Source organism: Brachyhypopomus gauderio, chromosome 8 (genome assembly GCF_052324685.1).
Source record: "Brachyhypopomus gauderio isolate BG-103 chromosome 8, BGAUD_0.2, whole genome shotgun sequence".
Classification (NCBI taxonomy): Eukaryota; Metazoa; Chordata; class Actinopteri; order Gymnotiformes; family Hypopomidae; genus Brachyhypopomus; species Brachyhypopomus gauderio.
In genome coordinates this window covers 2077501-2102933 of record NC_135218.1, presented here as the reverse complement: position 1 = coordinate 2102933, position 25433 = coordinate 2077501, and the positions used below count along the sequence as shown (strand labels likewise).

Genomic DNA, 25433 nt, shown 5'->3' with positions numbered 1-25433 from the left:
TTGCTGTACCGCTAAGCACACATACTACAGAGCGCAAATCTTGCTTGCTGAAAATGAGGGACGTTCTAAACCAGAAATTCTACCAAACACTGAAGTAAAAGATGATGCCCCAAAGGAGCTTTTACCAAAGAAAGGAGTCTGCTGTCAGGAAATACACAGGGTTTTAAAGGTCAAACGTGGACCAAACAGTTACTTATTGCAAATGCTGTCGAGCAGAAGTTGTCACGGATGTGTGGTAACAAGCAATCTGTTGCACCACCTATAATGCTAGCTTATAGTTGAAGTGTCGTGACTAGCGTGACAAAAGTGAGGCAATCACAGTCGCTCCACTATCGCGTTGCGAGCTCGTACACCTCTCGATTTTTGGAACTTCGCGCATTCCACTCTTCAGCGCTATATTTTGTGCTAAGTTATGTTTGCAGGGTTCATACACCTTTACAAGGTGGAATTCAAGCACTTGTACGAGCTTTCAAGGTCCATTTTCAATATTTTCCAGCACCTTCAGCTTAATTAAGTTAAATATATATAGTGTTGGGAACGTTACTTTAAAAAAGTAATTAGTTATAGTTACTCACTACTTGTTCAAAAAATTAACTGAGTTAGTAACTGAATTACTCTATAATAAAAGTAACTCGTTACCAGGGAAAGTAACTATTTGCATTACAATTTTTAAAAAGTTATATGCTATAATGCTAATGGCATACAGGGAGGAGGTGCAGTGGCTAACACAGGTGCAGGACCAACATCCTATCCCTAAATGTGGATAAAACCAAAGAGATGGTTGTTGACTTCAGAAGAGCACCAGGTGACCACCACCCGCTGAACATCAACGGCTCTGCTGTGGAAACTGTGAAGAACACCAAGTTCCTCAGTGTCCACATCGCAGAGAACCTCTCCTGGTCCCTCAACACCAGCTCTGTAACAAAGAAAGCCCAGCAGCGTCTCTACTTCCTGTGGAGACTGAGAAAAGCACACCTTCCACCTCCCATCCTCACCATGTTCTACAGAGGGACTGTAGAGAGCATCCTGAGCGCCTGCATTACCGTCTGGTTCAGAAGCTGCAACATCTCGGAGCGCAAGACCCTAAAGCGGATAGTGAGGACAGCCGAGAAGATCACTGGAGTCTCTCTCCCCTCCATCAGTGACATCTACACCACACGCTGCATCCAAAAAGCCACCAGCATTGTGGAAGACCAAACCCACCCATCACACGGTCTTTTCACTCTGATGCCGTCCGGCAAAAGATACAGGAGCATCCGAGCCTCCACTTCCAGACTCTGAAAATGTTTTCTAACGTAAAGTGCTATGTCTAAATGTTCATTATTTTACAATATCAATGCATTTAGTTGGAAGCTCCAAATACTATGAACTATTGTAAAACAAATAACTAACGCTAGCTAGCTACATGTCGAGTGCGTTGCTAAGGCAGTTTTCGCTTGAGTACTAGCAATAGCCTACTTAGCTAGCTAGCTAACTAACCATGTGTACGATGATAATTTTGGACTTATATTAACATACACAAAGAAATGGTGCGCTGCCAGAAATTGTTAGATTTCTCATTAAGGTAAATGACCAGTAGGCTTATGGAATTATCTTACCTCTACATGCTTCCTTAAATTGTATGGGGAATTTTTGGAGGAAGAAATCGTATGATACTGAGGCAGGCAGAGAAGGCACTTGAAAATGAATGAGTCTTTTTTCCTCGACTACTTCAAAAAAGAGGCCATGGATTGTGTGGTGCATTACAATTAGTAGATTCATCCATTTTAAGTAGGTATATTTTCTTTCAGACTTGTATGTTGTTGCACTCGAGTGAACGACTCGAGTCGAAGTCACACTTAAGTCCCCTACAAAACTTGAAACTGGTAACCAATGACTCTTGACTCTGACTCGTCAGTCTATTATCCAGGTGCTGTGTGCGAGTAACAGAAAAATACTTTATTTGTGTGTTTATTTCACCATTATTCCTTAAGTTTGTTTCGGTGATTTGGGGTGCAACCCCTTTTCTCGTGATGTATCACAACATAGTTTTTTGCAAGCGGGAAGACAGAGAGAAGAGTTATATGTAAACAAATGAGGTTGCCATTGATTCGGCTGGAATGCTGTGCCAGGGGGTTCAGTCCAGCCCGCGGAATAAACCTGGATTATTAAAGAAGAATAAACTCCATTTTATTTAAAATCTGCAGTTCCTATATTGTACGCTAGGGACATGTTTTAGTCAGTTCTATCGCTTTACCCACACCCTCTCAAGTGAAATGTCTTTGTCAAAAAAGAGAAAAGTGGACACAGAGTCAAGAAAAATTGAAAGTTCATGTATTTCCCAGATGTGGATAATGTCCATGTGATTAGTTTTTAAGCATAATGCACTAAAATAAATGTTAACTGAGTAAAAGTGTTGTTATTGTATTTGTTATGTAGATGGATGTAATAAGTAGGTGCAGAGATTAACAGGTTTCCCAAAGAGGGCTGCAAGAATGTCTCCAAAAGTCTTATCCAGTGCTCAAAGGTACTTTTATTTGCAAACAATCCAACGAGTGAGTTTTTAAAACAAGGGAACCATTACCTCACCCCTTACCCATCAAGCCACCTTGCATTTTCCCCGTCATCCGTATATACTAGCCCTTAGCCCCTCCCCAGATAGAACTCATCCGTATATACTAGCCCTTAGCCCCTCCCCAGATAGAACTCATCCGTATATACTAGCCCTTAGCCCCTCCCCAGATAGAACTCATCCGTATATACTAGCCCTTAGCCCCTCCCCAGATAGAACTCATCCGTATATACTAGCCCTTAGCCCCTCCCCAGATAGAACTCATCCGTATATACTACACCTTAGCCCCTCCCCAGATAGAACTCATCCGTATATACTAGCCCTTAGCCCCTCCCCAGATAGAACTCATCCATATATACTACACCTTAGCCCCTCCCCAGATAGAACTCATCCGTATATACTAGCCCTTAGCCCCTCCCCAGATAGAACTCATCCGTATATACTAGCCCTTAGCCCCTCCCCAGATAGAACTCATCCGTATATACTAGCCCTTAGCCCCTCCCCAGATAGAACTCATCCATATATACTACCCCTTAGCCCCTCCCCAGATAGAACTCATCCGTATATACTAGCCCTTAGCCCCTCCCCAGATAGAACTCATCCGTATATACTAGCCCTTAGCCCCTCCCCAGATAGAACTCATCCGTATATACTAGCCCTTAGCCCCTCCCCAGATAGAACTCATCCATATATACTACACCTTAGCCCCTCCCCAAACAGATAGAACTCATCCGTATATACTACCCCTTAGCCCCTCCCCAAACAGATAGAACTCATCCATATATACTACCCCTTAGCCCCTCCCCAAACAGATAGAACTCATCCGTATATACTACACCTTAGCCCCTCCCCAAACAGATAGAACTCATCCGTATATACTAGCCCTTAGCCCCTCCCCAAACAGATAGAACTCATCCGTATATACTACACCTTAGCCCCTCCCCAAACAGATAGAACTCATCCATATATACTACCCCTTAGCCCCTCCCCAAACAGATAGAACTCATCCGTATATACTACACATTAGCCCCTCCCCAAACAGATAGAACTCATCCGTATATACTACACCTTAGCCCCTCCCCAAACAGATAGAACTCATCCGTATATACTAGCCCTTAGCCCCTCCCCAAGCAGATAGAACTCTACTACATCAGGTATAGTTAAGAGAAACAAACATACCGCTTATATGAGTGAGGTGTATGACAGGTCTTATATCACTTCATTGTCCCTTTAAGGATTTTAAAATCGAGTATGCGTACTAATGACCCAGGACTAGAAGAGGGGCCACCGGGCAGAACCGCCCCTCCATCAAGTAAGTACTTTCCTTATTTGAGCTGTAGCTAAGGGTTTGATGATTGGGTGAGCTGTTACCTCATCACACACACACACACACACACATATATATTTATATATTTGCTAGCTAGCTAGCTACATTGGCTACATAATTCAGGAAATATTATATAACAAAGTTCACCCATAAACAAAACAAACCATATAATTACCTGTCGAACTGAACAAATAGCAAACATGGCATTGCTTTCTAGAATTTTATTTTCTAAGGTTTCTCCACCGTTAGAAAGTCATGCTTGACCAATGTTCACTCTGGTTTGGCTTATTGCTTTAACTGGCCAACCTCTTTTTTTGTCCCTGACTTCTCTCTTCTCTATGTCTGCCTTTTAAGCAAAGTTTAGGATCTCAATGTAAGTTCATTATCAGTTTGTTTTGTTTTTGTGTTTTTTCTCACTGCCCACTGTTTCTACTGATATAGCTTTCTCTGACATTCTTATTAACTTTCCCTGCAAAACACTCCACACATGTGCACACCTCAGAGTGCACGCAGCAGGTCTTTGGGTAGGTATACAGCAGGTCTTTGGGTAGGTATACAGACACATAGGCCGTCCAATCATTTTATTTGGTTTGAAAGAATCGACTGTACATGTTGTTTGTCTGTGAGGCTTTCACAGATAACATTTTTTATTTTTATGATCAGAGCATTTATTGGACTGTTATCGGATTCTATATACTGGCAAGTTAATCTCATTCAGTGTTTTTTGTATGTAAGCCATTATAGGACATATGTGTTTGAATGCGATGTTGTGGCATATAGTGTGTGCTGAGCAGTGATGTCACATGTTACTTAGTAACGCGTTACTCTAATCTTACCACTTTTTTCGGTAACGAGTAATATAACGCGCTACTATTTCCAGTCCAGTAATCAGATTAAAGTTACTTTTCCAAATAACTGTGCGTTACTATTTATATTTTCCCTAGTAAAATATATATTTTTGCTTTCTTCTTGGCTCAGTTCTACTTTTGCGTCTGACCGTAGCGCTCGACTCCGCACGCTGCGCGCGACCCTGTGAGAGCGCGAGCACGTTTTACAAGTCATTCTGTGCAGTGTCCTCCCGTAACGATATGTGGTAGTGTAAAGAAACACCCCTCAAAAACAGGTGAAGGAACATTTACCTGACCAATTTTAATGTTGCTTTGTGTTCCACGTTTGAAAAGTGCTGGAATTTTGACTAACGTCGCCTACTTTAAAATGCTTGAAATTGTAATGGTATTTCGTTTCACAAGCTGTCTGACTGAACTGGGGTGGGTTTCCCGAAACGGGGGGGCGGAGCCTGCGCGCGCCAGGGTTGCGTTATCAATAAAGTTTCCCTCCTCGGGATTTTTGGATTAAGCAGTTTCTGCCTCGGTTACCGAACCTGCTTCAATACATTGTTACTGTTAAAAATGCACTTCCAATAAAGTGAGTATTGGAAAAATTTATTTTGCTGCTGAATGTAACTACTAAAGTAACTTGTAATCTAACGTAGTTACTTTTAAAATCAAGTAATATGTAACGTAACTAAGTTACTTTTTAAAGGAGTAATCAGTAATCAGTAATCGGATTACTTTCTCAAGGTAACTTAGCCATCACTGGTGCTGAGAATGGACAACGTCATGGAAACAAACTTAAGATCAGTGGCATAGGTTTCATTTCAACTTGGTGGAGGCAGGAGACACTGCTCACATCACCCAACCTAACGCATGTGAGCAAGAATTATTTGTTTAAAAAATTGCTCAAATCAAAGAGCAATATAAAGAAAGTGCAGGCAAAACATCTAGAATCATTCCTAAATTATTTCTACTTCTTTAAACGCTGTTTAGTGTCACCAGGCATTTAAGCCCAAAAGGCTCATGGGATTTTTAAATTGATATCAAGTATGCTTGAGAAAGAGCACTAATAGAGCTGTCAGTGTGAACTAGCCCCTGAGATGCTCAAATGGATACAGATTTCAGATACAGTGTATGAACTGTCAAAAGAGGAGTGAGATTTTACGTGAGATTTTACAGGAATAACAAGTTCCGTTAAAAATTGAGAACTGAATTTCAAAGTTTTGTCACTTACTGCAAAGCTACAAATTTTTGCCATTTTTTATGCAACATGTTGATGCAGTAGTAATTAATTTATGCTAATGGTGAAGGAAAAAATGCAGCACATGGCTGTTTTTTGATGTCTTAATTTTGTTTTGGATTTTTTTTCCCCTGATACATTAGCATAATCCATGATGTTAATTGTATGCACTTCCCTATCAACAAAAACCATTTACAAGGTTGATTTAGCAATATAGTCACTAAACTAATTTCATTTATACATTCTTTACATTTTTATCCAGGCTTTCAGTGTCCATTTGGCTAATCTGAATACCTTATGGGTTTGATTATGAAAAAGTAAGTGCTGTAATACAGAATACACTTCCTGGTTACAACGGCTCCATTTGCTTCTCTGCCAGTGGACTACACCATCTCCACCTTTACTGCCACCCACATGCTCTGTCTCTGCTCGTTAGTCAACTAACTAAGCATTCAGCCATCACAATGAAATGGCAATAGATACTTAGTGGAAATAGATACTGAAGCTGTGGCCTAATTCCAAATATGGATGGACAGTATCCCTCAAACACTTATTTGTGAGGTGTTTGAGGTGTAAATGAGGTGTAGCCTACTTGAGCCTACTTGAGGTATTTAAAAAATATGATTTTAGAAGACAAATGCCAGCATAGCTACATTTCACGCATTCATTAAATAACACTTAACTACATAGCTAGTTAGTATATTAATTTAGCCTTACTAGCATAGCCTGCAATGCTAGGCTAATAGCCCACATAATTTACTGATTGGTAAGCACTGAGCGTGATAAGTCAATGTTAGGATAGATGAAAATACTTGTTCGTGTTTGGACATTTTTGACTCCATTGTCATAGAACTGACAATAGGCAGTGCCTTGCTAATATCAGCAAGATGTTAGAGCATGAGAACTCTCGGTTTCTGCGTGCGCTTGATTCGTCGCTATTTAAATATTTGTTTTTAACCGTAAAAACTGCAGGGCACCAAAACTGGCTTTTGAAAAAGTGGGGGGGACATGTGTGCCCCCCCCAAATTACGTCCGTGCATCACAGCAATGTTTGTATTTCCTACAAAAGGTTTGCCAGAGCCAGAAATGTCAATGTTTGTTAAATACAAATTCACATCTGAATTCAAAACTGCCACTATGTCCTGAGAGTAGTATATGAGACGTGAGACAAAATCAGGCACTTCTGTGTCTACCTAGTACTCTTAATGCTATTTGAAAGAATCAACTGTGCGTGAATCAAAACAACCAGTCAGGGCAACGAATATTGTCTGTGGTGTTGATCGCTGTGCTTGCACACGCTCTGACTGGGTCAAGTGCAATCAGTGAGGTGTCAGGACCTTGACAGACAACCACCATTGGAAAACTTGTCTAAATGTCAACAACAGTTTACATGACAAAATCATGCCAAAGTAAACAGAAGATGACAAATTAAGAAAGAAAGACAAGACAAGAATAAAAAAAGACAAGGATATACATCAGAGGTGGAAAGAGATTTAATTTAATCAAAACTAAATCAAGACAAGAATGTCTCAAAGCTAAATGTTCTAATAACTTCACAAAGCTTCTTTAGCACTATTCACTACAGTTTCTGATATCGAACAACCATCTGAGTACTGAAAATGTGTACTAGGTAGCCTATTAACCAGATAGGTTTTGACTAGTGCTGTCAATTCCAGGTGCCGAGATTAAAAGTCCTCACCAGGATTTTGCTCAGGCTTCCTGGATTGTGTTGATTCCACTAATTTTACCTGAATTGCTAATTAGAAAATCTAGCAAGCTTGAGCAAAATCCTGGTGAGGACTTTTAATCGCGGCACCTGAAATTGACAGCACTAGTTTTGACATAAATTACTTTTCATGTCTAAAATATAAATTTCTGCTTGTTGTTGGCCAGCTAATATTGAAATGACACAATATGCACAGCAGCCTCTGGTCCACGGCGGGGCCTTGAACTCAGGGCCCTGCGTTTGCATGTGTGCATGTGTGCGTGCGTGTGTGCGTATTCTGGTCCGGCTCAGTTTCCAAATGAAACAGCAACATCAGATCGTTATGATTGTGTGTATTTGTTTATGTAAATGGAGAAGTGTGTGTCTGATTTAGTGTTTGACTAAACAGTCTGTGTACAATAGAGGCATAAATGAAGTAATTAACCCCTATGTTGCAGGACCCAGGATGTGTGTAGGTGGGTTTGTTTGTGTGTGTGTTTGTGTGTGTGTGTGTGTGTGTGTGTGAGAGAGAGAGAGAGAGAGAGAGAGAGTGTGTGTGAGAGAGAGAGAGAGTGTGTGTGGGTGTGTGTGTGTGAGAGAGAGAGAGTGTGTGTGTGTGTGTGTGTGTGTGTGTGTGTATGTGTGTGTGTGTGAGAGAGAGAGAGTGTGTGTGTGAGAGAGAGAGAGAGTGTGTGTGTGTGTGTGTGTGTGTGTGTGTGTGTGTGTGTGTGTGTGTGTGTGTGTGTGTGTGTGTGTGTGTGTGTGTGTGTGTGTGAGAGAGAGAGAGAGAGTGTGTGTGTGTGTGTGTGTGTGTGTGTGTGTGTGTGTGTGTGTGTGTGTGTGTGTGTGTGTGTGTGTGTGGTTTTAAGCAGGACCAGCAGGGCTAGTTCTTCTTTGATGTGTACTATGCTTTTCAGCTTTAGGTCTCGCTCACCGTCTCTGAGGTCCTCATTACAGCGAGATACAGGTCCATCTTCTCTACTGGGGCTGCTATTCAACTGTCTCTCTCTCCAACTTTCCCTCAGTGTCTGCTTTCCTCTCTCTCTCTCTCTCTCTCTCTTTCTTTCTCTTCTCACTTTCTTTCTCTCTTTTTCCTTCTCTCTCTTTCTCTGTGTGTCTGTGCATGTGTGTCTCTCTCAGCCATAACCATGTGCAGGCCACTGACAGCTCAAGAGGGACTCTGAGGACGGAAAGTGCCATTAAAAAAGTGCAGAGATGAATAACGGGGCTCAGGAATGAATTAGCGGAGCAGCACCAGGCCCATCGAAGGAGCAAACAAGCAGAGGAATTTCACTGCACGGACGGGATGGGCAGAAGAGATAAAGTGCAGAAGTAGACAAAAGAGAATTGGAACAGAGAGGTGAGAGGATGGAGTGATTAGTTAGATGGGTGCAGTAAGGCATGCAGCCATGTTCTCCGCATCCCGTCAGGACATGGTCTTTTAGCATGGAAGAAATCATGTTAAATTAATTTGGACCTCAGCACTCTCTCTGAAGTGCAAACGCAATGATCCATGTAATGATGGGAGGATTCCCAGTCAAGCAAAGCAGTTCTCTAATCACATGGCACCTAAACTGGCCAGAAATGCACTCGCCCGCGCGCGCACACACACACACACACACACACACACACGCCTGCACACAGACATTTTCAATGTCATCCTCTATCTCAGCAAATATTTAAAAAACCTTTGAGCAAGGTGAAAAAGTCAGGGTGTCACTGTTTAAGTCTTAGCCCCTCCCACACACTCACAAACACACCTGCACAAACACACACTCTCACAATATGTTGTTCTGTTTTTCAGACTGAGTCATGAATGCAAACACTTAATTGCCATCTGAAATAGGTGGGCCCCTATTTGACATCCAATAGTGAGTTCTATGCAGTTCCAATAACCCACCCAGCAATCACACACACCCTTTAGTTTGCACTGAATATTTAGCAGATTTTGTGCTACCTTAGAATTTTGAATTTAGCCTAACTGTGCTGATATGTAATTTTACTGCATTGCTGTGTAGACACAAATTCACTTCCATATAGAGATTATTACTGCAGTCATGACACATCTTCAACCCTGCTTTCCCAAACTACAATTTTTTTTTCAAATTTCAACCAAATAGAAATACCAGAGTACAAAAGATTATACTAGTCCCCAGTAAATATAACTTGGTGCCATCCACTGACATTAGCTTTAGCATTTTTAGGTGAAGTATAATTCAACTCAATCTACAGTCACTGCTGCTAATAATGAATACTGAATATGAGACTTGAACATTTGCCTGGTTTTTGTTGGCTTTAATTTAGCCAAACTAACCTGTATGGACATGGAGTGAACTGTTAACTTTTCACACCACACTAAAACTTGTGTGTGTGAATCTTGATGTCTCGAGTCAAGTTCTTGGAGAATCTGGCTTTGACAGTGATTAAAGCTCCATCATTCACACTAGATGCCTAAGCTGTGTCACTGATGTGATGGAGTCAAACAGCCTGACCTTCTGCATAGTCCTGGAACCAGAGCATATCATGCAAAGCTGCAAGCACACCTTCTAATATTCTGATGAATACATTCAGAATTTCAGACCTCAGACTGTTCATTTACAAAAAGCTTTACATGGAGTGATGACAGTAGCTGTTCAGGACTGTTCCTCATTATCAGTGTGGACAATAATCATGCTGTGAACTGGCAGCAAGACACATTCTTCATTCCACAGTGTTCTGCTTTAAGGTAAAATTTAAATGAAACTGAACTGAAAAGTCTTTTTGGTAGGCACTTTCTCTGCCTTTTAGTCATTATGATGTGACTCGTGACATCACCAGTCACATGACCCATATAGCATAACCAAAACATTTATGTGGCATCTGAAACCATATGTGTCCTTCACGGCAATCAGGAATGAATGAACGTTTCCCAGATAAAACCGCTGTGGCCAATTCAAGGAACCTTGGGTGAATTATTCCCAAAACTGTAATGCCGTTTTTTCTGTAATGTTACGCTATATATTCTTAATTTTTCGTCTTTTCTCATCTCTTCCGTACTTTTCTGCTGTTCCCTACATATCTACTTTGTTCCAAGTGGAACTATAGTACAGAGAACAGATGAACATTTTGTTGCAGATACACTGATAAGCAGCAGGGCGTGGGGGCGGGGCAGTCCAAGGACAGAGGGCATGTCAGGTGTGTGCACTTGTACATGCTGGATGACACCTGGGGTCATCCAGCCAAGCACAGAGCATAAAAGAGGTCATTCCTTTCTTCAGGTGAATGAAAGGGCAGTGGAGCATTGCCTTTGGCAACACATCAACCCTCTACTCCACTAAACACTTTGTACTGTGCTTATGGATTTGGACAGTTTCAGCACACACATACTTATGTGAATGTGAGTGTGTTATTACGTTGGTGTTTTTCAGGTTGTTGCAATTTTCAGGGTCAAACAGACAGACAGGAACCTCCACATGCTGAATGTAGGTGTAATTTACACAGGGGACATTCATCAAAATGCCTGATTTTGTCCCTGCCACTTTTGGAACTCTGAAACTCTGTGTGTGTGTGTGTGTGTGTGTGTGTGTGTGTGTGTGTGTGTGTGTGTGTGTGTGTGTGTGTGTCATATGATAAGTAGTATGATAATAAATGTTGTTACTGATGGTCAGTTTCTGTCACCATTAGTAAATATCAAGTTTAGATTTATTATTGTCAGAGGACCTTTAATAGAGCACTTGATGCCTTAGGTTGTGCAGACCTCTTAATAAAGTAAGAACTCCACTAATTATGTGACATGTAGTTGATTACCAAGCAATTAGGACCAAATTAATTAGCAATTAGTAACACAGACTTGTTAACAAACTCATTGGGTGTTTGAAAAAACACTGTCACATTGATTTAAAGCATGTCCTTAAATCATTTTATTGATATTCCTTACACTCAAATCTTTAAACAATGTTGCAAACTGATCTTTTTATCTAAAAAGGGCATTTCTGCCCTAGTCTGAAAACTGACATTTTTCCATCCTTCTGGTTTGGCAGGACTGGGAGGAACTTAAGAATTATGTCCATTGGGATGTAATTAGACATCAGTCACCATGCTCACATACCTCTGCCTCTATTTCTAACATGTTTTAACACAATGCCATGTCTCAGTTGACATATAGAACTGATCAGAAAAAGAGAGAGAGAGGTGTACTGTGTGTTGAGTTAGTTTGTTGAATTGAGAGTTTGTGCATTTTGTGAGTCAAATAATTGTCCTTGTGTATTGTGAGTGTGTGAGATGAATGACTAATTTATCATCTGATTACTTACTTATGAATAAACTATAGTGCGTGTTTGTGTGTGTGTGTTTGTGTGTGTGTGAGAGAGAGAGAGAGAGAGAGAGAGAGGTGGATGTGGTGAGATTTTGGATGTGTTGTTCCTGAAGTAATGCAATAATGAAGGATCCATCAGTATTAGTGTAACAACATCTCACAAGCTCCAGCCCCCATTAAAGATCAAGATTGCTGGAAACCTGCAGCACTAAACCAAGATAGCTTTGGTTTGGACTGGAATCACAACCCCCTGGTGTTTCCCATATTGATGCCCCCAGGTTCTTGCTAATCACAATCAATCCCTTTGAAAGCCGCCACCAAACACCAGGTATGTGTGATGTGTCCTGACGTCTGATGTCAACCGCATGTTCTGTTCCTCCTTCAGTGGTCCTCACACAATTAGAAATGACCACATTATCACTCCCAAAGAAACTCCACACCCGCAACAAAATTACCACTTAATTTTACTTTTGCAATCTTTTTTTTGCACAAATCAAGCAATTCTAGTACCTTATTATCAGTAGTAGTAGTAGTATTTAACATTTTTTTATTGAATTTGTTATTTTTACCAGTTCTGGTCACATAAAATTGCTTTGCAGTCCTCAAACGAACCAGTGTATGCTCCATAGAGATTTATTTCAGAATCTCTGAAACATCCAGGCCTCTAGGTGTCTGTTTCATAATGTGAAGGAATCATTGGCAAAATGGTTTATTGTTCCAAAACTTGTGCTTTTGCAAAGTTATTGTTCCAAATCTTTGATCTTTCAATTCCATATTCAGAAGCCCTGAAGTATCAGCCACTGACAGCCAGAATTGTGAATCTTGGATATAAATGGCAGCTTGGGACCACTGGTCATATAGGGAACTGCAATGTATGAAAAACTGATTGCTATATGGAAGAAACAGATCTTCTCTCATGCATGAAATAAAATAAGGGACTGGATTGCTATTCTGTATACTCTTTGGTATACAGTATGTTTGATTCTCTTTGTTAAGTTTTCTCCTATATGCAACCAAGTATTTATAGTGAGACCACCCTACACGTGCCATTCGCCATTGCTCTCACCTCCCCAATCAACTTATGGCTCATTCAGCTAACAACATTAAGACTATTTTTACATATTTAGTAAAAAGTAAGAATTTTGTGTGTTTAGGTTTTTCATACCATACCACTCTTTCCCATTTCTCTGAACGTCCCAATTTTCCAGTTATCTATTGGTTCATTCAGCCAACTAAGATCTGGAGCAGTGTTTCTAAGTGTGTGTGTGTGTGTGTGTGTGTGTGTGTGTGTGTGTGTGTGTGTGTGTGTGTGTGTGTGTGTGTGTGTGATACAACTCATAATATCCCACCTACACAGTTCCATGCACATCAAGCCAACCCTTAAATGGAAAAGATATTTCCCTGTCGGCTTCCTTATCTCAAGAGCACATCTGATTTTACCAGGCATTTAGCTGCTCCAGCACAGCATGGCATCCTGGATCAAAAACTACACCTCCCAGCATGCCCTTGATCATGGCCAAATCAGTAGCACTTTTTAATTTGATATTCAACTGTCAGAGTTAACTCTGATGATTTGTAGATCAGACTGCTTTATGTGGTTAGAATGCAATCTCATTGCTCAGAGGGGCTGCGGTTGCTTTGCCCGTAATAGCACTGTTATATTTAATGAAACTCAGATTTTCTTAACTGAGATCATGCCAAGTCTTCACTGTTCATTAATAGTAATGTTTAGCACTTTTGCACATATTTTGTGTTATTTTGTGTTTTGTGTGACAATTTTAAAGCATCATCATGGTACCCAGACACAGGAAAAATCTGGTGTTTCTTGATAGAATATGTATGTATTGAAATTGATTTATTACATGTAACTCAAGCACCAAAGAGTTGCCTTTTTAATCATATTTTTGTTCATCATAAATTCTAGAAGGTCTGATTTCTGTCCAAAAAGCATGTTAGGATTATTTGTGTCATGGCCTAAAATTAGTTAAAGATGAACAAGCTAAAGTAGGAGCCCTGTGCTGTAATTCATTGTAAAATCATGACAGCAACTAAGCAGGACTGTGCCTGTCTGTGTGTATATGTAGGTGTAAGTGTCATTTAGTGCACATGTGCACACGAGCAGAGACTCACTTTGACAGATGGTCAGGACACAAACCCTCACTGGGAATAAAAAATGAAGCCATGAGCTAGTCGAAACAACAACGATCTCCAACGGCCCAAAAGATGCAGATGTGTGAGATAAATATGGCAGCGATGATAAATTGTTCCACATAATTTGCCTTACTTACTTTTTTGAAAGTACCTTTGAATGACTTTCAGGTTTAATTGTAGAATTTGACAAACCTTGTCTGGATAATATGTATTTTTAGTTTGATGCTACCATAGAATCATGCTCTCCAGAATTATTGAAAAAGTGTCTTTGTTATTTATCATTGTGAATTTACACTGAAAATGTCAGACACCCTTTCAGTTAGACGAATCTAGTGGAAAAAAAATACAAACACTTATTTCCAAAAATATGACTTACAGTTATGGGCATCTGTAGAAATCTTGTGAAAACTAATTAATTTATTACCATCAATCTTTAGGAAGCCATCCATGATTTCACTGAGGCATCAAAAACTTCCTGTAAGCACTAGGTCCCAAGAACCATTCCTACACCACAAGCATATTTTGATATTAGGATTTTAGTATGAATATACCATGAATGAAAGATCAGTTTCAGAACAATTTCTCAGTCTGTTCACCATGGATGAGATACATTATGAATAAGAACTGCATAACATTGGGGCGTGTAAAGCAGAGTATGTTTAGTCTGGTGAGGGACATTAAGGAGCTTTTTGTATCACATCACAGACACATGAAGAGCTGGTGTCATCCTGGGGTCTCCAAAACCACAATTAGACACCATCTCCATGGCAACGAACTAGCTGGAAGGCTTGCCAGGAGAAACATCTGCTATTGTTAAATCACAAGTGTACGCTCCTTGAGTTGACTACACGTCACTAAAACTGAAACTATGGTCTGTGGTCAAATCAGGCTTCACAATAAATATAAAAGACACTAATCCCCATTGTAAGGCATGGTGGTGAAATCGTGACGTTTCCTTTCAGAAGCTCTGGGAATCCTGTTAATTTACACAACCGTGTGTATCACCATCAAATACCAACAGACTTTTTAAGAAGGCAGACATTTTCCAGAAGGTCAGCTTACCTTCAAATCTACATATTAAACACAAGGCCATCACTTACTGGTGTATTCCTTCTCTTCTGCCCTAAAGTCCACCAAAGGAGGAAGATGACCAAAGGGTGTAGAGACACCCTTATGTTTCTCGAGAAACATTTATCCTTTTAAACCTTTTGTTTTGGAAATTATTTTACTTTTTCCAGATGTTTGTATTTGTCCTATTTTTAGGGTATAATGAAACTAAAAAACAAAAAAGACATTTTGTTCATAGCTTTGTTTGTTCATTACTAAGAATGGCAATAATTTAAGGGGAGCACTGAGGGGGTGATTGGAGAATATATATTTTTCCCTTGTGGCATCCCTAAATTATCTGCAGTTTAATCTGTGCAAATTATCTGTAATCTGTGAAGTGCTGCACTGATGTTTTCTTATAATCCCTGCACTGAGTAACCGGAAAGGTCAGGTTAATGTGTATTGTTGTGGGTCAAGTCAAATATATTTATGTAGCGCTTTTTACAACACATGTTGTCACAAAGCAGCTTTACAATTGTTTGGGTCCCTATGATGGTGGGGATTAGGAAGAAACCTCAGGAGGACCAAGACTCAAAAGGGAACCCATCCTCCATTGGGCGGCCCGTTAGCAGAAGTCCCTATTTATAGTCCAAATGTAGTTCTATAGTTATAGTTATAGTTCAAATTCAAGGCCGAGTAGTCACAGTCCCTTCAGTGCAGATGGTGAGCCTCAGGTAGGAGTTAGCATCAGCACGTCCTCTTGTGGCAATGGCACATCCAACCCCGGCATCAACAGTGTGGTTGGGGAAAAAGGGTGATGGGGACTGACTTGGCTGAAGGAGGTTTTTTGTTTTTCTGACTTTTTCTCTTTCAGTCCTTTTCTCCTTCTCTCTAGTGGGTAGAGTTCATCGAGTGATTGACAGTTGGGTGTGCGCATGCAATGGTGTGTGTTGGTGTGGAACAGTGATTTGGTTTATTTCGACTTGGCTGACCCCGGGTCTCCATAACACTGTCAGCAACTTAAGTGTCCAACATCAACAGTTTCCTGAGTCAAAAACACAAACACACATACACACAATCCTCCGTTTGGAAAGACAAATATCCACTCACTCTCACTGTCCTTGCCCACAGCACTGAGCATGGCACTTTGAGACTTACTCAAGTAAATGTCTCAAAAGTGAAAGACTGCAGTGTTAAGATATTTTTGTTTTGGTTCATTTGTTTGTTGTTGTTCTTTACACCAGTTAATGCACCATTAAGGCAAAGAAGGCATTTTGTTGTTGGACAAATGAGAATATTCTGCTAACAACCTGGACTTCTCTGGAACTGCACCTGAACCAGCAAGTAACCCAGAGAGAAAACAACACAAATCACTACAAATGAGGATGGTATCTCCAACGACATGATCTGTGGGTTAGAGAACGCTGTGAAGTGAGAGAAAGTATATTACTTTCATTCCACATAATATATATAATAATTAGGAATGACTGTATGTTCATGTCATTATATAGATTGAGGCCATTCAGTGGTCATGTTTAATGACATCAGCCAAATTGTACTTAACCTGGTCCAGGAATGAACTGAACCTCAAAACTGAATGGTGGTGAGGACTTTCAGCCATCCAGGTAATTTGTATAGCAGAGGTAAGGCCACTGGACTGCTTATCACTGTTTATCTGAGGAACCTCCTCAGCTCACATTCTGAGGGACCAGATATCTCCTGCTGGTGGGGATTATTTTCCTGGGGTGATGCGTTACAACTTGTATCAGTCACTGCTATACGTGTCACAGAGACATGGGGGGGTATAGAAATGGCACATTTTCATACAGACACTTCCTGCTATGCTCAAAGTGGAAGAAAATTGGAGAAAGAGAGATGATAGATTAATTTCAGCTGATGCTGTTATACATCTCATATGCTTAAACAGGTTTGGTGTGTGCAGGGGCTATACAGGAAAAGGAATGTCACTTGAGACAGCTCCAAGAACATCTCATACTACAGAAGAGCTTGTTTGCAAGGTGCAAATCCAACATGAGAAAATATTTGGAACCCCTACTGGGCTATCTTGACTTGGTGTAGAGAGCTTCAGCTAAATCATAAACACTGCCAGTTCTGTAAGCGTTACTCATCATATCCATCTTCTGCCATACTGTATCAGAACTCGGATTATTGCAGATGGTATTCCATGGCCAACTGTGATTTCCTAGTTTCCTGATTTTCTAGTATGCATTTTGGTCATGATTGAATCACCAGTCACTTAAAGAAATTAGACATGATGCTCAGTTGTTTTATCACCCATCATGTCTCTTCTCTCTGACATGCCAGTGCCTTGATTTGGGACAATCACAGTTTTTTTTTGTATCAGTCCCTACCCCCTTGTGCAGTACAAGGTTCATAAAGCACAAAATGACCCAAATGTTCATGAATGTGACTCATTCATCAATACCTAAGATCCGATGAAAGAGCACCAGGGTTTTTTAATAATTTCTTAATTGTGCCTTCATTTCTCAGAATTCTGACTTTATGTCTCAAACATTACCATAATCTTTTATATTCTGACTTTTATATTTAGCGCCATGATTTGCACCGAGCTATGATATATACATATATCATATACATATATCATATATCAATATATATATATATATATATATATATATATATATATATATATATATATATATATATATATATATATATATTTCCTCCAGAGCCGAGCATGAAGTTGGACAGTGATTACAAATGCATTTGTGATCATTTAACCCCAACAATGCCTTAAAGAGAAAAAAGAAAACTTTGTTTTATTTTTATATAAATTGTTTTTCAGTAATGTTACCCAATAGGAGCTTAAACGAATGAGCAGGATTATCTTTATATTACTATATAAGCAAACAGATATCGGTACCGGTCCACGTGTTTTAACAGCAGTAAAAAAATTTATTTTCAGCCAAGTTGTGACGCTGGGCGACGACAGACGGACGAGACACAGAATCCGTTTTCTTGCGACAGACGTCACGTTTTATTCTACACACAGTGATTGCGCAATAGCGCACGTTGAACAGTACACACACACAGCAACGTGTAGACATAGACAACGACGAGCACAGGACACTGCGCGAGCGCACATTAAATAGACAAACCACATTAACCCCACGTGATTACGAGACGATTCACAGGTGAGACGGATTATCACATGACATAGCCATCACCACGGAATATCCACAGACGCAGACGATGCACGTAGACTACGTAAACACACGCCCAAAAGGGAGGGGCCGGGGTCCTCAACGTGACACAAGTAATCTTATCTACAAATTAGTTGCTTTTGCTTTTCACTTTCGGGAGATGTACGTCCATGTCATCTATCTTCTGCTTGGTGAGGATGACCTCGTGTCCGGTGGATACTGTAGCATAATGTTTAAAGATGTTTTAATAAACCTTGAAAACATTTCTCAGGGCTGGCCTCTAAACATTTGTGGCTTAAGCCCTGAAAGCCCACAGCTAACGACCCCTAAGCCCCTGGGCTTTATTTCTCGAAAATCTTTTTTCTTTTTTCTTAATTACTGTACGATATAGTGAGACAGCTGAACATTTTTTACGTCACATATAGCTCCACCCTCCTTCTCTGTCTTTGGTCGTCTGCCCTAGTCCCACCTTGTTTTTTAGTTTCCATGTTTCCTATCACACACCTGTACTTTGTAACCCTGCCCCTTCATTATTCATCCCACCTGTGTGTCTTGTTTGAGTCTGTGCATTTAATCCCCACAGTTTCTTCCCTCCGTGTTTGCGGTCGCATTGGTAGGTCTGGCATTCCCTCTGATTTCCTGGTTCACGCATGTTTTCAGTTTAGTTCTAGTTCCCCATTATCTCTGTATTTAAGTTACTGATTTTGTCAACTCAATTATTCGTGTGTTTCCGTTCTCTGTGGTGTTTTGCTAGTTCTTCCTGTCTGTTTTGTTAGCCCGTAGGTTGTGTGTTTCCCTGCGCCTGGTTATTTTCCCGTTTAGTTGTCTGTTTAGCTTTTTTTAAAATAAACCAAATAAAACTGCCCTTGTCAATCGTTACAGAATGACTGACCAATACAAGACACAGCGGTGACTAGCTGAGTTAGTCAGTATAGCTACTAACGGGCGTGGCCCGAGCACACAGCTGCCGAGAAACAAAGTAAACGTTTAGCAGCACACCTAGTGGCTGACGCCCTTGACTGGCTTTTTGAAATAGACTCTACCTGCCTCGGCAAAGCCAGAATCAATTATATATCTGCCGACGCAGCAGCCGTCATAAGTATGAATGGAGACGGCCCGCAATGGACTATTCTGGGTTGACCCTGCACCAGACCCTGGCCTCAGAGAGGGAGGCATCCAAACATTTGTGGGGGGGACTGTAGCGCTCCCCAGCTGCTCCACGGCTGCAGCACCTCACAACGCCTCGTCAGCTATGCCTTCCATGCCCCCGACGACGCCGTCTCCTTGGTAGCGGCGCCCACGACGACGCTGTCTCCGGGCCAGCCCGAGTGCCGAGGGCCCAGGAGAGGCCTGGACTGTGACTCTGAAGCGGTCACCTTCGTCTCATGTTCCCGAGGCCTGGGGGGGCCTGTTCCTGCCTGGGGGGCCTGCACTTTATTTTGAAATTCCCGGTTGTGTCTGACTTCACACCCCGCCCTTGTGTTCTGCCCCTTCGTTATTGTTTTCAGGTGTTTCTTGTTTGGTTCTTGGTTTAGTCTGTGTATTTAAGTCCTGTGTTGTGTTGGTTCTTGGTTTAGTCTGTGTATTTAAGTCCTGTGTTGTGTTGGTTCTTGGTTTAGTCTGTGTATTTAAGTCCTGTATTGTGTCATTTGCTTTGTCGGTCATTGTATTTGTAAGTGTAAGTATAAGTACTAGCTCTACGGTTCTGTATTATTTTGTGTTAAGATCCCTTTGGTGTTAATTTAAGTTTAGTATCTTTACTACATGTTAATTTTAAACTTGAGGCCTGTTTCTACGTTTTGCCTCTAGTGCTGTTTATTGGTTCTCTTTGTCGTCATGTCTAGCCCGTGTATAAGTCTTGATTTTGTTTCTGTATCTGATTGCCATTCGGTTATGATCATAGACTGCCTTCATGACTCACACATAGAATTTGCCAACAAAAAAAAAATCTTGCTTCTTTCAGCAAATGTGTCCGTCTCAATCTAGTGTGACCTGCAGTATGTTGCATTCAATGATTGTCAGAGGATCTGAATTAACAGATGTGAGTATAGCCTTGGAAAAACCATAATGCTTTGTTCAAAAGGAGAAATAATTCTTAAAATATTATAAATGATAAAAAAAACCATTTCAAGCTCATGATATTATATTCATATTTAATTATATAATTTTATGCTCGAACATGCATAGATTCTGTTCTTTCCTAAGAACAAATCCCAAATAAGTAAACATTGAGTGTCAGACTCTTCATGAAAGCTGTGTAAGTGGGTTTTAAGAAGGATTATCTTCTTCACATGAATGCGTAAGGTCCAGTGTGTGCTGGAGTGTGACATGTAAGTTGTATTGGCAGTCGTAACACAGAGCCAGTATAATAGGACCCACTAAGTCAAAGTCCAAAGTGACCAACACTGATTTTTGATTCTCTGAAATCTACTTGGTGGATTCTAACCCATATTTCATGGTAGTGTTAAGGCAGGAGAACAGCCAAAGTATGAACACAAAGAGAATCCAGGGTGGGGCTTGCAGACTTTAGCTGGGCTCCGTTTGAACAGCTGTGCTCTGCCATGTTGAGTATACAGTACAGAGTGTGTGTGTGTGTGTGTGTGTGTTAGATTAGCAGAGATGGGATGCTTCATTAAGCAGTGCACTCCAGCAGGGAGAATAGATGGCCTTAGCCCCTAAATTCAGCTGCACCCGACTGCCTTTTTTCCCGGTCATTACCCACTTTAACATTAGAGAGAGACACATTAACATGCAAGAGCTTTTTAATGTCATGTCATTGGCCCCACTGTGAGTGCATGTGTGTGAAGAGAGGGCGGTCAGGACAGCCCGAGCATTTCAGGCACTTCAGTGAGCGTGTGCGGTAGCATGTGGCTGCATGTCAGTACACAGGGAGCAGCCAAACACCCAGAGACGTGTGTGTGTGAGTGGTGGTCAGCAGCCCAGCAGAGCAAGCCGTGCCTCCCACTGTCTGATGGACAGCAGCGATCTGCTCCGTTTGCACCTGTGAGCAGGTAATAAATGAGCAGCTTCGCAGACAGGGGCTTGTACACACAGCCAGGATAAAGACAGCAATTTCACCCTAGGAGAAAAAGGAATGGGTTTAGCAGGACATTAGGACACACATGCGCACATGTGCACACACACACACACACACACACACACAGATGCCTGAGCCCACCATCCTTTTCCCCACCATCATATGGACCATAATGACCCGTGTGTGTGTGTGTGTGTGTGTGTGTGTGTGTGTGTGTGGAGAGAGAGTGAGTGTGCCATCCTCTTTCCTTTTTCTAAATGGTAAAATGTGTCCAGCTCCTTGAAAATAAGCCTGTATTTTACAGCTTTTAGTCTGCAAATGGTTGAGGTTAAGTGTACTAGAAATAAATACACTCCCTAGATTCAAGCCAGTGTGCGATGTCAACAGCTAGTGACAGTTAATGCAGCATCATGACTAAAATCAAAGCAATGTCAGGATGCTGAGTAATACACAACACTATGTACTATAACTGATTTGAAGAGATATTATGTCCATTATATTCCATAAAAGTCTAATGTACTTCTGTCTTTATCACAAAAACAGATCTGAAAAATAATGAACTTTTATTAGTCATAGATTTTGTGTTTAAAGTACCGATGGTAATTGAAGCCAAATGCAAGTCTGAATTAGCCTAAATAATGTTTAATACACTCCCATTTCAGCTTTTCATGTGTGTCTATATTTCCTTCCACATTTTTAAACATGCTCACTTTCCTTGATTAAATTTGTCTTGCCCGTTAATTACCATATACAAGTCTCTCTTCAGATCACTCTAATCTAAACTAAATATAACATTACAAATTAAATAAATGTTTGGGGTTTCTTTGGTTATTTGTTGGGCGTGTGGGGTTGTTTTGCTTATTTGGTTTTCAATTTTGCAAGTAGTTGTAGGAAAACCATGCTGACTCCTTTCCTACACAGTGGTCTGTCAGCCTTGTTGGTGATCGACTTCCTTTCCTACACAGTTGTCTGTCAGCTGTCGGGACAAGATGAAGATAGATGTGCAGCTTGCAAGTGCATATGGTGCCATATGGATTTACTGACAAGGACCTGATGGACCATTAGACCTCACCAGATTATATACTGATCTATTAGTGTCACTGTCATTATTATGTTTGCGCCTGACTTAAAGCTGAGCTAAAAACACACACTTCACGCTATGCATGTAAAATAATAACATATTACTAATCAAACAAATTCAAATAATTATGTATTGCATTTAAATGTCAAATAAATAATTGTATAATAATCAGAATGGCAAACTGAAAATAACATATTATCTTTATGTTATTATCTATGATAATAGTAGCAATACTTAATCACTTCAGATTAATATAAGATTAATAATCCTATATATATATATATATAAGATTCAGACAGATTCAGTTGAGCAGATTCAAACACTGGTCACCTTTCAGTAGGTTAGTAACAAGTTTCTAACATAGTCAAGGTAACAAGGTTGCATGGAGATTTAATGGATTTCTTCTTGCATGTAGTTTTCCACTAATGGCTGTCCATATTTTACTGTGCTAACAATGTTGTCATCTGGTCATCTGGATTAATGACATGGATCAATTGCCCTTTACAACCTATTTATACATTTACGAGAATGTATGGCAAACAGAGCAAGCACGGTTCTACCCAAACGAGCCATGATTTACTGTGTCCACTGTGTCCTCTCTGTCAACCTCTGACGATTAGCCCATAATTCTAAGAAATCACTACAGTGTATTTAATTTTATTATACATGATTATAAGGAATCAGAGAGTAGAGTAGATGCTGCTATATGACTTTCACTTTGTTTATATGACCTGACCATAGCTGTCGTATTTCAAATCTCTAATAATTTGAAACATATTGCTTCCCTTGCCTGTAGGACTGGATCACACCAGTGACAGCTACACATATAAAACATGTTTTAATCTCATCGCATTCTTCTGGAATGAGTTTCAGACATCGGCTCTTGAGTGACATCTGAGTACTGCTATCAGACCGGCTCTGTGCTGTAGTTCATTTTGCACTTGTTTTAGAGTATTCCACAATGTTACTCACTGAGTGATTTATCACTTCTTACAATGCTTGCTTTCGAAAAATGGCTGTTGAAAATTGAAATGTGGCTGTTTGAAGTTCTGTTAGTGGACCTTAGCACTCCCCTCATACATATATAAAACATTTGTCAAAGCAATAAATAAATAAAATATCATGGACCAGAATTCACACTACTCTATTTCAAAGTGAAAGTGCATAAAACCCAGCTGTCTCCACCCAGGAACAGATATGTGTCAGATTCCCATAGTCACAGAAAAACCTTTTCACAAGTGAATTTGTCTCTTAGTCATTTGAAGTTGCATTCTGTAAAACTCCAGACAGCCTGTTCATCCAACACTTCACAGTTCATTATAATATTTAGCACATTAATATTGCTTAGTTCAGTTTAAAAATCATATTATGGCATAATAAGATAAGATTATTGTAATGGCCCCACAGTGATCATAATAATAATGTAGATGCAATAATGTCAAAGTATTAACAATCACAAAAGGATGATGAACCATTTAAAATACAGTGACTCAGCTTTAAAATTTGAATCTGCTTGGAAAAGCGCATGTTCTTTGACCATGAAAGTTCGCTTTTTTATTGGCAGTCCCTTTCAGCTCATTTAAATGCTAATGTATCCTAACCTTTTTCTAGATATGGCAAAGCTTCCAACTCGTTTCTGGGTTGGAGGGCCTTCTGAGTAGAGCCGTGAGATAATTAGCTTAAATATTCTAACAGAGTTGGGAGAACAAGGTAAAGAGAGAATGAAACTCAATATTGGAAGATTGGTAGCACTGCAGAGGAACCGGAGACTGGCATCTTCAAAGCTGAAGAAAGGAGAGGGGGAGGGGTTTAGAGCAGAGGAGAGGGGGAGGGGTTTAGAGCAGAGGGGAGGGGGAGGAGTTTATAGCGGAGAAAAGGTGGAGGGGTTCAGAGCAGAGGGGGAGGGGTTTAGAGCAGAGAAGGGGGGGTTAAAGCAGAGAAGTGGGGGAGGGGTTTAGAGCAGAGGGGTTTAAAGAGGAGTTATTGTAGTTTAAAGTGGAGAGTAACTGAACCTCTTCTAACTATAGTTAACTCATCCATTACAATAGGTCACATGCCCAAATCATGTAAACTAGCAGTTATTAAACGTCTGATCAAGAAACCAAATCTTGATCCGACTGTGCTGTCTAATTATAGACCCATTTCAAACACATCATTTATATCTAAGATCATAGAAAAAGCTGTTGCCTAGCAATTATGCCTATATCTTCATAGGAATCACATATTTGAAAAGTTCCAATCTGGCTTTAGGCCCCATCACAGTACTGAAACAGCATTAGTCAAAGTAACAAATGATCTCCTCCTTGCTTCAGATCAAGGCTATGTATCTCTGTTAGTGCTTCATGATCTTAGTGCAGCTTTCGACACAGTAGATCATAGGATCTTGCTAAAGCGGTTAGAATGCTGGGTTGGAGTCTCAAGCACGGCCCTTTCATGGTTTTAATCTTACTTAACTAATCACTATCAGTTTGTAGAGCTCAATAAATATGAGGTCCCGCAAGGCTCCATTTTAGGACCACTATTATTTACATTATATATGCTACCATTGGGCACAGTTATAAACAAACATGGTGTCAATTTTCACTGCTATGCACTCAACTTTACATATCAGCCAAACCTGATGACAAACTCAGTTTAGGAAAAATTGACGCCTGTGTAAGAGATATTAAATGCTGGATTTCTCTAAACTACCTCCAACTTAATGAGGACAAAACAGAAGTTCTCCTCCTGGGCCCTAAGGCCTCAAGACAGAAAATTCCAGATCTAATGCTTAATCTTGCAGACTACCCCATTACACCTGGCTCAGTAGCTAAAAACCTAGGCGTCATACTTGACTCCGACCTATCATTTGATAAATACATAGATAATACTACTAGGATAGCTTTTCTACATCTCCGCAACATTGCTAAGTTAAGAAATGCATTATCACAGGATGATGCAGAAAAATTGGTGCACGCCTTTGTTAGCTCCAGATTAGATTAC

The 25433-nt window shown here is 40.4% G+C and overlaps 1 protein-coding gene and 1 long non-coding RNA gene across 24 annotated transcripts in view; one reads left to right on the top strand and one right to left on the bottom strand.

Annotated features, from left to right (window-relative positions):
* The window catches only part of ptprt (protein tyrosine phosphatase receptor type T), a 326972-nt gene that overhangs the window by 266005 nt on the left and 35534 nt on the right, over positions 1–25433 (bottom strand). The gene's annotated exons all lie outside the window — the stretch shown is intronic.
* Positions 18766–22656, top strand: LOC143521189 (uncharacterized). Its single transcript, XR_013132690.1, has 2 exons — positions 18766–20374; positions 22336–22656. It is a non-coding gene; the product is annotated as an uncharacterized LOC143521189 (long non-coding RNA).